Source organism: Sparus aurata, chromosome 3 (genome assembly GCF_900880675.1).
Source record: "Sparus aurata chromosome 3, fSpaAur1.1, whole genome shotgun sequence".
Lineage (NCBI taxonomy): Eukaryota > Metazoa > Chordata > Actinopteri > Spariformes > Sparidae > Sparus > Sparus aurata.
This window is the reverse complement of record NC_044189.1, coordinates 4,022,178-4,034,199: the sequence shown is the minus strand read 5'-3', so window position 1 is coordinate 4,034,199 and position 12,022 is coordinate 4,022,178. Positions and strand designations below refer to the sequence as shown.

The 12,022-nt window shown below is 42.2% G+C and overlaps 1 long non-coding RNA gene across 1 annotated transcript; it reads left to right on the top strand.

Moving 5' to 3' along the window:
- The first annotated feature begins 9,505 nt into the window (after positions 1–9,505).
- Positions 9,506–9,906, top strand: LOC115577868 (uncharacterized). The gene is made up of 3 exons (XR_003983289.1): positions 9,506–9,641; positions 9,736–9,801; positions 9,883–9,906. It is a non-coding gene; the product is annotated as an uncharacterized LOC115577868 (long non-coding RNA).
- The last annotated feature ends 2,116 nt before the right edge of the window (positions 9,907–12,022 follow it).

The window sequence follows — 12,022 nt, the reverse complement described above, 5'->3', positions numbered from 1 at the left end:
CAGAACCCCATTTGTTAATATTTTGTTGCAGGGTAAGAATTGTGCTTTTCAATTATTTATTTATCTGTGTGGCGTGTATGACTGATGTCACATGAGAGACTTCACTCAGACAAATATGTTTAGAACTACAAATTAACTTTTCTTCTGTCGATTCTTGGTTTTTTTAACATCACAATTCCAACCCTCCTCCTTTATCCGGGCTTGGGACCGGCAAAAGTGACCCAAAAGAGAAACTCTGGCGGAGTTAATGTTTTTATTTTAGGTGGCATCACTGACGGCTGCGTGTCAAACTGTCTCCACTTGACTTTACTTTATTATCAAGTGGGTTTAATTCTGTAGATTGTTCCTAATTTTTTAAGCTGATGAATGCTTGTGGGCGAACCAGAGCACCCGGCGAACCAGAGCACAGAAACCCAGAGAACATCTTCACTTCATTTTCTTCATGAACCAGCGAGTGAATCTTTTCCACAGTGATTTCTGTCCTGATGACTTCAGTCGACACTCTGCAGCAGCACGCCTGCGTTTCTCTCGTTGACTGATAAACTTTGTTCGTGTGGCCTCCACAGACACGTCATCTTCTTCCTCCTCTAGTTCTTCTGGACTCTCACAGAAATAGTTGTCTTCTTCTGACTCTTCCAGCACGATGTTCTCCTCTGACTCCCACGCAGTTATTTCCTCGTCATTGTTCAGACAGTTGTTGTTATCCAGGATGTCCTCACAGGGCTCATCTAGCTGCTCCTCCAGCCCGTCCATATCGTAGAAGGACTCCATCAGCACCTCTAGGTTGCTTCTCAGAGACACTAGCCTTATGTTAGATAACTCCTTGAATTCTGAATCCATTCTCTGGTTATCACTTCCTTGGTGAGAGTCACTAAATTGTTCTGAGGGCTTCTTCTTCTTCTTCTTCTTTCGTCTGGTTGGACCCTGGCTGGTGCTCGCTCGGCTGTTGCTCTTCCTGTCCATATCTTCTATATCTGTCTTTGTTATGTTGCTCAGTGAAGACGTTCCTTCACAATGAACACTTACTGAAATGTAAAGCTGCTGTAAACTTCTGATCAAAGCCACAAACAGCTCTGATGTTCCAGAATGTTGCTGCACCTTTGATGTCACGATGATGTCATCATGGCACGGATCAGTCAACAACATTCTACAACATCAAAGCCTTTTAGCTACATTTAAAAAACAACATTGGAAAGGAAAACATTTTTAAACACACACACATATATATGTATTAGGGCTGTCAAAGTTAACGCGTTAATAACTCGTTAACGCAACATCCTCTTAACGCCGTTAATTTTTTTAATGTGCAATTAACGCTCGGTATTAAAAAAAAGAGCCTTGAGCCTTTTATTATCCTGCATGATTTGAAGCGTTGAATAAACATTTTCATAAAGCAAGCATATTTGCCCTTTCTTATGTTGTTAAAAGTATTAAGAACATGAAAAGAAATACATTAAAGTACATTAAGAACAGAAAAAAATGTGCCAAAAAAATTGCGATTAATCGCGAGTTAACTGTGGACAAAATGCGATATATAGCACAGACGCCACGCCAACCCAGCGGAGACAAAGGAGATGGTGATGGAGATGTGCACAGGTGAGCTTACAGGGCTCATAGTCTCCTCCCTTTTATATCTTGCTACTGTTTATAGATATAGATTTATACATTTTCATTATGCCCCACCGACAACTCAGTATGACCCCTCTGACCCCGGCCTACTAAATACTGCCCATGACTGCCGTGACTCCCCTTAACAAACACACTGCTCATGATCCTACACACACATCTTTCATTGCTCATTACATCATGATGTCTGCCACACTTAGATGCTATAATATTGTACAACACATATAGATTGTCTTTTCCCATCTTTTCCTATGATCTCACATTATCAAAAGAGCTGCACATATCCTGTTGACAAATGAGATGGTCAGAAGCATTAGTCTCTTTTATGAGGGGCTTATACATGGAGAACAAAGCCAGGGTCTGAGAGAGAACACACTCACCTCTCACTTATCACTTTCACACATGAAGGGGCCTCGAAGGCCAGCGATATCACCTCCCAAATCTCGTGTGCGTATGCAACAGTGAAGACGCCATAAACAAAGGCAGATATCAGGGACAGGCAGATGAGGCCAGGAACATTTTATTTTCTTCAACAGGGTGACGTCTCCAGGAATCAGGGTTCGTGTGCCGAGAAACTGGGACCAGTTTGTGCACCACCAATGGGAGGGCTAAAGTCTAAAACAGGGATTCTCCCCACCATTTTTACTTGATTGTCCAATATTCATCCTATCTTTATGATTGACCAATGACAATTCAACACATACATTGTGACAGCAACATGAATTGCATTACACGCTGAAATTCTGCATCTTTTTCTGGGCGACTGGTTGCAGCTAACAGCGTTGCTGCCTGCGATTTTTCAAACAGAGAAATTCCTTGATCAAGCTTTTTGCTTTTGCTTAATGATACAATTCTTCTTAATAAATAGTTAACAGTACATCGTAGTCTGTCTACTTTCACCTCCCAAACAAGCAAACCACCTGACAAATTGTGCTTGCCAAGACTGGCCACTAGATGGCAGTACAGGACCATCCACTTGCTCAAACAGACAGAACACAGAAAGAGGAGGAAGTGACAGCAAAAACAATCGACTGTTCTTCACAGGTCGCGTTAGTGACGTCATCGTGTTAACCAATCATCTGTTTAGTATCTTTTCTGTGTTGAGTTGGCGGCCATGTTGGTGACATATATAGAGTGCTTCAGGGTCTGCAGCCTTCAAAGGACCCGGCCTTTGCAGCCTTTGAAGGCGAGTCCTTCGGAGAGATCTTCAAAAGACCCCGTCAACCGTTGTTAAGTGGGACGGTCTAGCCAGGGGCGGTCCTAGACCATGTGGTGCCCTACGCAAGCTTTACTGATAGCACCCCATCCCCATGAGAAAAGACCAAAGATCATATCCAAAGAACTGGACCTCTCCAAACCACCTCTGTCCTCATTGGGTCTCCTACATGAAGAGGCCAGTCAGCAGGATCAGCTGAAGGTGACTTTCCAGAGTTTGCTCCATCTTGAGGGCACATGAAGCACACTTTCTCACCTTTCTCTATTCATGATAACACACACACACACACACACACACACACACACAAGATATAGAATAAATATGATATCAATGTAATGCCATTGTGTGACTGCAGCATAAAGCAGACAGTTATTTCTGAAATTCTTTACATTCATCAGACACACACCTGAGACACAACAAATGTGGAATCAGGGGTGCACCATCAATGTGAGCAGCTTCCACTCACCTGAACATCCAGGCTCCTGTTCATCACTATATAACATATGTTCATCTTTTGCACCTCTCTCTACAACATCCACATGTTGATATCCTCATCTGCATATGAGGCACTGACTCACTCAGCACTTTACTGGTTTGCACTCTGGTGAGATGTTAAACTGTATTTCACGGGACTTGAACTTGACAGTAAAGTTAAAACTAATCCAAAATGGAATCTAATATTATTTTGCTATATGGACAGTAATAACAAACTTCACGTCCACTCCAATGATAGTCCCCCGCGGTGATCGCGGAAATTACCGCAGATTTCTCGGTCGTCCGCAGATTCAAAGACCTTCTGCAAAATATCACATTTTGCATGTAGTTCTCATCCCGGTCGACTTGATTGACAACTGTCATTTCATTGCTGTAACTGAATGTTTACATTTACTATCTGCAGTATGCAGTAGGCACTTTCTGTTCATAAACCTTCTCCCATAGTTTGGTGAAAAGTTTTGAGCTTTTTATGTTGCAAATAAATCTGCCCAACAGGGACAAAGAATGTTGATTATTTTAAAACCAGTAATAATAGGTTCCACAATGTTTTACAGTGTTCTGTATTGCAATTCATTTCATAAGAGCATATTTAATTCATTATTACATTTAAAAAGTATGTTTTCTTGATGTTTGCGGAATTTTAACTTTCAATTGCTCTCCGCAAAATCAAAATTGCTCTCCGCAGAATTTAAACTTTTCCTCTGCAGATTCCTGCGGGGACTACAATGAGATGCAAAGTGCTATATACTGCAGCTAGCGTCAACTTGTATGGTGTTTTTCTTTAAAAAAACAAAAAAAAAAACAGCCAGCCAGTCAAGGCCAGCAGTCTGAACCAGTCTTATGACTGTCTTATTATGACAATTTTGTGGCTGACTGCATGTTAATAACCCCAAACCTGGCTGAACGAAGCGGTACGTCACACACCCTCACTGCTACTTAATATTAGCTGACTAGAAAGATGACATGCTGCGACTGCTAGCTAGCATGATTATATCATAAATGCTTGGTTAATTTAAAAAATATACTGACATACCATTCTCCTTTGCACGTTTCTCCCACTCTTCACTTACAGGTACTGTAAAGCCTGATTTATGCTTCTGCGTCGCGGCGACACCGTAGCCTGACGTGCACCTCCAAAAAATCCTGACTACGCGTCACGTCGACGCGTCGAGACGCAAACGACAAGGACTGTGATTGGTCCGCTCAGAACGTGATTTCCGGCAGTTGCTTTTCCGGTCAACAGTATAACAACACCGCCACTGCATTTGTTGTTCAATATCCACGAGCTCCATCTCCAAAAACACCCGCTCCATCTCAGTTGCCATTGTTTACTGTCTGACCAGAAGAAAACCAAGGAATCCGATATGAACCCCCCGAAACCAAACAAAGACACTGCCACACCCCCCTAGCCGCTTGGGGGAACAACGCATTCCCTCGACGCAGAACTACGAATGCTCAATGACGGCGTAGGGTCGACAACGTTGCTACGCCGCCGTCGCCGCAATCCCGGCTCTATAAAAGCCGGGATTGCGTCACTATCAGCCACACACCTATTGGGAGACATTCTGGATATCAACGGATTATGTTAGTGGGGAAAAAACGTCAATAATGCAGAGGATGGTTCCTGTTTTATTGGCTCTGTTGTTTATTACTGAAGTCATCACGGCCGGTAAGTGAGTTAATTATTATCTGATCCTCTTCAGTTGTCTCTTAATGACACCTTGCTTTGAAGCTGATTTTGAGTAGGGTTGGAATTTCACGGTGGCATGTCGCCCGTTGCCCCGCACTTTGGCCTTGATGCTCCGTGAAAAAAGAGTCATCGTACGGCCACATGGGCTTTGTGCCCCTGGCCCGGTCAGCATAGTGAGCTTACTTTGAATTACAGCCACCTGAGTGCACAGTAATATACTTATGCAGTTGAAGTCTCATGATCACTAGGATGTCACGTGGAAGTCTCCGCAGCAGCAGGAGCAGGAGCAGTCTGTCTCTCTGGTGCGGACGCAGCGGAGGGAGCGGCTGCAGAGTAAACAGCAGCTATCCAGATTCATTTGAATCTGGATAGCTGCTGTTTACTCTGTTTTGATCTGTTAATTCAATTCATTTCTCTAGGTTATTGGCATGAAAGTTTTAACAGCAATATTGCCAAAGCATGTTGTCCAAACATTCGGACATTAACAAGAACTTAACATGTACACAGCGTCAAGATTGATTTACATTAATTTAAATTTACATTCATTATATGTACAGTTTAGTGTGTGTGTGTGTGTGTCCCTCAGGTTGTGGCATGTTGATATATAATGGGCAGCAATAAGCCTGGCTCCTTCTCACAGGAGCATTGTTAGTTTTGATTTTCTGTCATTAAGCATAAGCAGTCACATCTTTAGATCAGATCAAAACGGATTCTTAAAACGAAATAAAACAAAATAAATAAAAATAATTTTAAAAAGCCCACGTTTTTACTGATATCACTTTTTTGTAATATAAAATATGTTAGGCTAAATAGCCTAACATGACAACTAATTAACAGAATACCTAATAACCCCGCTGGCAAACCTGCTTCAGAGCAGGAGCACAGATTCAATAGTGCGCGCACACGGTCACAGTGGAGCTGCTTCGGGTTACTGAAGGGCAGGTGGCTCAGACCAGCAGGGGAAACGCTGCTGTATACCTCAGAGAGGTGTGCGATATTATCGTGGGCTGCCAAGTTTTGTACAACATTGCATCAGTGAATGGAGTGAGTGCCTTTGATGTGCCCCCGCAGTCAGATGAGCCAATGTCCATGAACCGTGGCAGCACACCCTCCACTGGGGGCTGTATGGAGGAGAGGGGACTTCGTTCATCGCCTTTAAAATGTAAAGTATACCTTAAACTCTTGCAAATGCTCTGCAGTATTTAATCAATAATGTAAAGTATTGGTGGAATTGGCTAAAGGCATAATAAACACAGAAAAAGGACAATATTTAGTCATTTTTACACACTTTTTCTACACTTTTTTAAGGCTTTTTTAGAGTTTCATTCATTTCTTTTAATGTGTTATTTATTGCCTCATGTCGGCTGACAATTGAGGCCAATAAACTGCATATTTCTGTTTGTCTGTCCAGGACCTCTGCCGTGATGTTGTTTGGTCTGGGCGCAGCACCTGGGCCAGAGGGCATGCGCTCTGGGGAGGAGACCTCGCCCCCCACCTGCCCTTCAGCAACCCGAAGCAGCTCCACTGTGACCCGTGTGCGTGTGTGCACACTACTGAATCTGTGCTCCTACCCTGCTCTTGGTGGAGACAGTGTTGGGTCGGGTCACCAATGCCAAAAAGGCTCTAGAGTGGCAGACAATGTAAATGATGTTGACTCAGAAGGTTGGAATGTGGCGGAAAAAAAAGTTATTAGACATAACAGTAGAAGGAAAAATCGCATTTCTTCGCACAGTCTGTGCCACCGGCCGGGAAACGGGCCAATGTGCCTGTTCATTCGCTGTATAAGGAAACTTTGTGTACTGCTGCGATGACCTGTCAACTCCCTCTGGAATGTGCCGGTTGAAACCTGAGTGTTGTGAGCACTTGAAGCGGGACCGGCACGGCGTGGTTTCTGTGGGTGCTCCTCTCTAACTGGGCCCAGTACCGCACAAAGATCCAAGAGGACAGCTCGTGGGAGTCGGAAACGGCCCATCAGCCACTCATCACTGTTGGATCTTGCTGGTCTCTGAAGTTCCGCTCCCTCCATATCCTTCTGTTTGCCACATCCTCCAACAGTGCCAAAGCAGCCATTGTGCGCCATAACGCATAGTGAATACATGCCTTTATATACCCACCTATTAGGTCATATCTGCTACATGTGTGAGAATGATCTGATTGACTAACAGTCCTTCAGACTAACAAAACAAGATATTTATAGTCTTCATCTGTATGGCAACAAAACATAGTTACAAAGTGTTTTATGCGTTATGCATTAAAAAAGGAGATGAAAGGAAATGGTCTATATGATATAGGATATTAATATATTAAACTGCATTCATATCTGTGTAAATTTGCTCTACTGTTGTCTTACTATTGTTCTAAATCATATGTGGATAAGATCTTTAAACAGTCTGTAAAAGTGAGTGAGTACTTCAGTGACAAATTCATCAGATCTGTTGATGTCCTGAAGAGATTAGTCGTAAAGAAACACTTTGCCTCAAAAAGCATTTAACATTGTTGAGGAAAGCAACAAAAGGCAAAACTGTCAGAAGAAGGGCTGGGGCCGGCTACAGTGTGTGTGTGTGTGTGTGTGTGTGTGTGTGTGTGTGTCCCTCAGGAGATAACAATCCACACAGACAGCAGGGAGGAGCTCGAGGCGTGATGGGGCTGGCTGCAGGGCTGTAAACTAACTTTTTGGCTCACCTGCCAAGGGGACCGGTAGATGAAAGAATCTACCCGCCAAGTACATTTTTCACTGGCCACATAATAAATTGCCTCTTTTTGTTGCATATACATCCGTTTCAGTACTTTTCATGGAGATTACAGTATTATATACGAATACATGCTTAGAAAAGAGGCCAATATTTAATATTATTAATTAAATGTCATAACATTGCAAATTGAAAACTTTAAGAATGCAAAACTTTGACAAAGGAAACACTCATTAATTAACTATCAGGCTCTGTAATAGACTTGTCAGTGTCTACTGTACCATAATAACATTTACACTGGATTTGATGGTTTTACACATTTTGTGACGTGACAACTGTTCTCATATCAAGCCACTTGATTATCAAACTGAAACCTAACTGAAGGAAGTCGTTTAGAAATGATGCACAACTTAAGTACAACTTCCCTCAGCTCATGAGTCAGAAGTGTCGTCATTGCTGCGCTCGAATCACAGTCACTGCGCCAAACTTTTAAAGAGCGGTGACGCGCACGCTCTGTTGCTTCTGAGGGGAACTATTTTCTACAGCGGTGACGTCGGGGGAGCTACTTCAGTGCGACACACAACAAATAGCCGGTTTAGCACTAACGTTTGTTACCGTCATAATTTATCACTTCACAGCTACTACAATGTTTTGCTATATCATGCATAATTTATTGCAAGTGCTGACCAAAATTAATTCGCTAGGGGAATATTTTAGTCGCATTTGGCGAGTGGCGACCGCTAGTTTACAGCCCTGGCTGGCTGGCTTGTCCAATCCTGGTGGTGCGGTCCATTTTAATCCTTCGCCATAAAGAATCAAGTCCTCGTAACTTCAACATAGAATTTCTAATCTTCGCCAAATCTCTCAGGAATGTAGAGGGAGTCGTCCTGAATATATCTGTGCATCAGTGCTGTGTTAATCCATAGCGCCACCCACTGGACACAGGAAGTCAGACAAATATCAGATTGACATGAAGTTAAGTGCTTGTTTTCTCCGCATCATACACAACATGACATGCAAGTAACAGGTGAACACGCCCTCCCACGGCGCCGCAGCCTGAGGTGTGCGGCCTGCAAAGGCCCGTTCATCTCTTCCAATATATTTGTCCCTGTAGTGAGTTGGTGATTATTTGGTAAAGATTTCTCTATCAACCTTTTGTATATATGTCTTAAAATAATCTCCCCCTCACTGCAACAGACACAACCATTAAGCATTATGCAAATGAGTACGTGATCACATCATCAATATGTAAATGAGCGTATGGCGTCACCTGGCGATCCTCATCTGGGGATCATAACTTATCAAAGAGTCTTTAAGTGCACAGTGACCGCTGTGGAACTCAGGTGGCTGTAATTCAAGGTAAGCTCACTACGCTGACAGTCCACTGTGGCCGTACGATGATTGTTTTTTCACGGGGCATCGAAGCCAAAGCGTGAAATTCCCACCGTGGCTCTGCACATGCCAACAGTCAGGCTATGCCAATGAATGTAACGCTGTTACTGTGATGATACATGACAGTTAAATAGTGAATCTGTTCCTATAATAACCAGAGTTGACGATCTAAGTATAATGTTTCTTTCCTCCACAGGATATGGGACTGTTCTCCCAGCTGAGGAAATTAAAACCGATGAAGGGTCGAATGTAACGCTTCAGTGTCGTCTGGATCCCAAGATCAACCTGGTGCATCTTGGATCTTTCTGGGTCAGAGTTGATCTTCATGGATTGGTTCACATCTATCGACCCAGATGTGATGATCCTGGTCCACAGCTGCTTCAGTACAGAGGCAGGACCACTGTGGACCATGAAGACCTGAGAAAAGGAAACCTGACCCTGCACATCTGCTCAGTCCAGCTGTCTGACGCTGGACTGTACAGATGTTATGTCCCAAGATTGAGGGCAGGTTGCACCATTAACATTGTTGTTGGTAAGTTACTATGTGGTGCTTGATGTAAAGTAATGAGCCACCTGTGTTACAGGCTGATGTAAGTCACTGAAATCATGTTTGTCGTCTTAAACAGGAAAGAGAGAAACGCCCAGCTCAACGAGACCTCCACTGGATCCTGTGACCGAGCCGGACCACCCTGGTAAATAAATTTTCTGTTTCCTCCGCAGTGCAACTCCAACGTCCTTTAACAAGTGTGACAAACTTATTTTCTTTCTCTCAGATGTTCGTGGAGAGGAGGAGGTAGGAGCAGGAGGAGGAGGAGGAGAAGGAGAAGCAACAGGAGGAGGAGGAGGAGGAGGAGCAGGAGGAGACCTGCAGAAGACCATTTCCGTACCATCGTCTGAGAGATGAAGTGATGGAGGGCAGTCTGTAGACGACCAGGAAGGACAGAATGATTTTTTTTTACATGCCAAAAATAACTAACATCTCAGCTTGTATAATCTAAATAATCTGTTTAAAGTGGATTTTTTGTTAATGTATATGAGTCAAACCGTCCTGACAGTGGATAAGTGTAACCTGGAGGACAGTTAAGGTGGAACGCTCCTAAAGCTTAGTTCCATATAAATGCAGGATAATTTGTTGTTTTGTCGTTAGTGAAAAACAATGTTGACCTTGAAGTTGAAAAAGGAGCCTCATATAAGAAACACTACTAAAATCAAAAGCAGGAAAGTCACGTGAGATCTCGCTGGATAGTTGTTGCTGGAAGACAGTAGTTCCACCTTAACTGTCTGTCTTCATCATAATTATGCTTTTACACGAAGGTTTGACTCATATACATTCACAAAAAAAGACTAGATTGCATTTTTTTGAGAGTTTCACTTTAACTGGAGATGTGTTGTAAAGACGTCGCTGCTGACTGAATCATCTCAACATCCACTGAATGGACATGAAATGTTGTACAGACATTCATGTTTCCCCTCAGGATGAATTATAATAACTTTGTGAATTTTCCTCTAGTGTCATCTAAAATGTGACTCCGGTTTATGAACAAATAGCTGCAAAACTAAAAACATTCCCATGAGCCTCAGCTGCTTTATGCTAAGTGAAGGTTATACATGTTAAACATCAGGACGTCAGCCATGTGACTGTAAGTGTGTTAGCATGCTGACGTTAGCATGTAGCTCAGTTTACCTGTGTGTATTAATGCATCTGAAGACTTGTTGTGTCAAATCTGCCCACATGGCACATTTCACCTGTTACTTGAAGAAAATAAGTTAATGTATTTCCGTTAACACAGAACATTCACAACAAGGGTTTTAAACACTTCTTGGTAAAACTTTGGCCACTTCATAAACGATCCATGGCACACAGAGTAAAGCACACAGCACAAGTGCATTCAGGTACTGTAATGGTGACCAAAAACACAATCATGTTGTTTCTAAATTTACATTTTCTACTGTTTGTAATCTTGTTTACCTCATGGTGCCTTGACGCAGAACGAGAGCAGCTTTCCATCATTTTTATAAATCTTTCATCTCCAGCTGGTTCTGAGGAACTGGTTCCTGCTCTCATCTTAAACTGGTCCGACTGCTGTAAACATCTCTACTGGACGACCCACATCAGACAGTATGAAGCTTCTGCTCATTGATCAAACTGTTACTGTACCTTTAATATCTACTGAGTGTATCTGAGCAGCACTGCTGAGTTTTTTATGGTGCTATTTTCTGCTCTGACTTGAAGCTTTTTATCAGCCTCATCCAGCGTCTGTGAGCTGAATATCAACATTGTGTGTTTGGAAACTTCATGGTTGTATTTTTATTTTTTCCCCTTGTATCCATTTACAATCGCACTTTATCTGAATGAAGATCAGTATCAGCTTTAAAATTTGCCCACATCAGAAAACAAATGTCTGAAAACATTTATTTTGACGTATATTTATCATATATTATAAACATATATTTATCCTCATATTGTTGTTTTATGTACACTGTTTCAGTGTAGAACACATCAATAAAAGTGTTTATGTATTTATCCAGCATCAAACCACAGTTGCAATGTTTATTTGTCCCTCTGAAAAGATCTTTCCATGGAGAAAATGTATTTCTACAGTTTCTGAGATTTCCTCTTACATACGGTGGCTTTAGTTAAACTGTTGTTAAAGTGAACTACTACTGGATTTTTTTTCCAATCACAATCAAAATGATAATTAATATAATTAACTCAATGTCAGAGATGATTTAATTGTATCCTGTTTTTGAATAAAATACACGTTGCACACATTTAAAGGGTTATTTTGGTAAAACAGTGATATTTTGAATGGACTCTGGTGCTAAATGTTCAACACGTTGCATTTCTGTGTGACAAAACAACTCTGATGTTCCCGGGAACACTGTTGGTGTGTCTCAGTTCAGGGTCTGTAT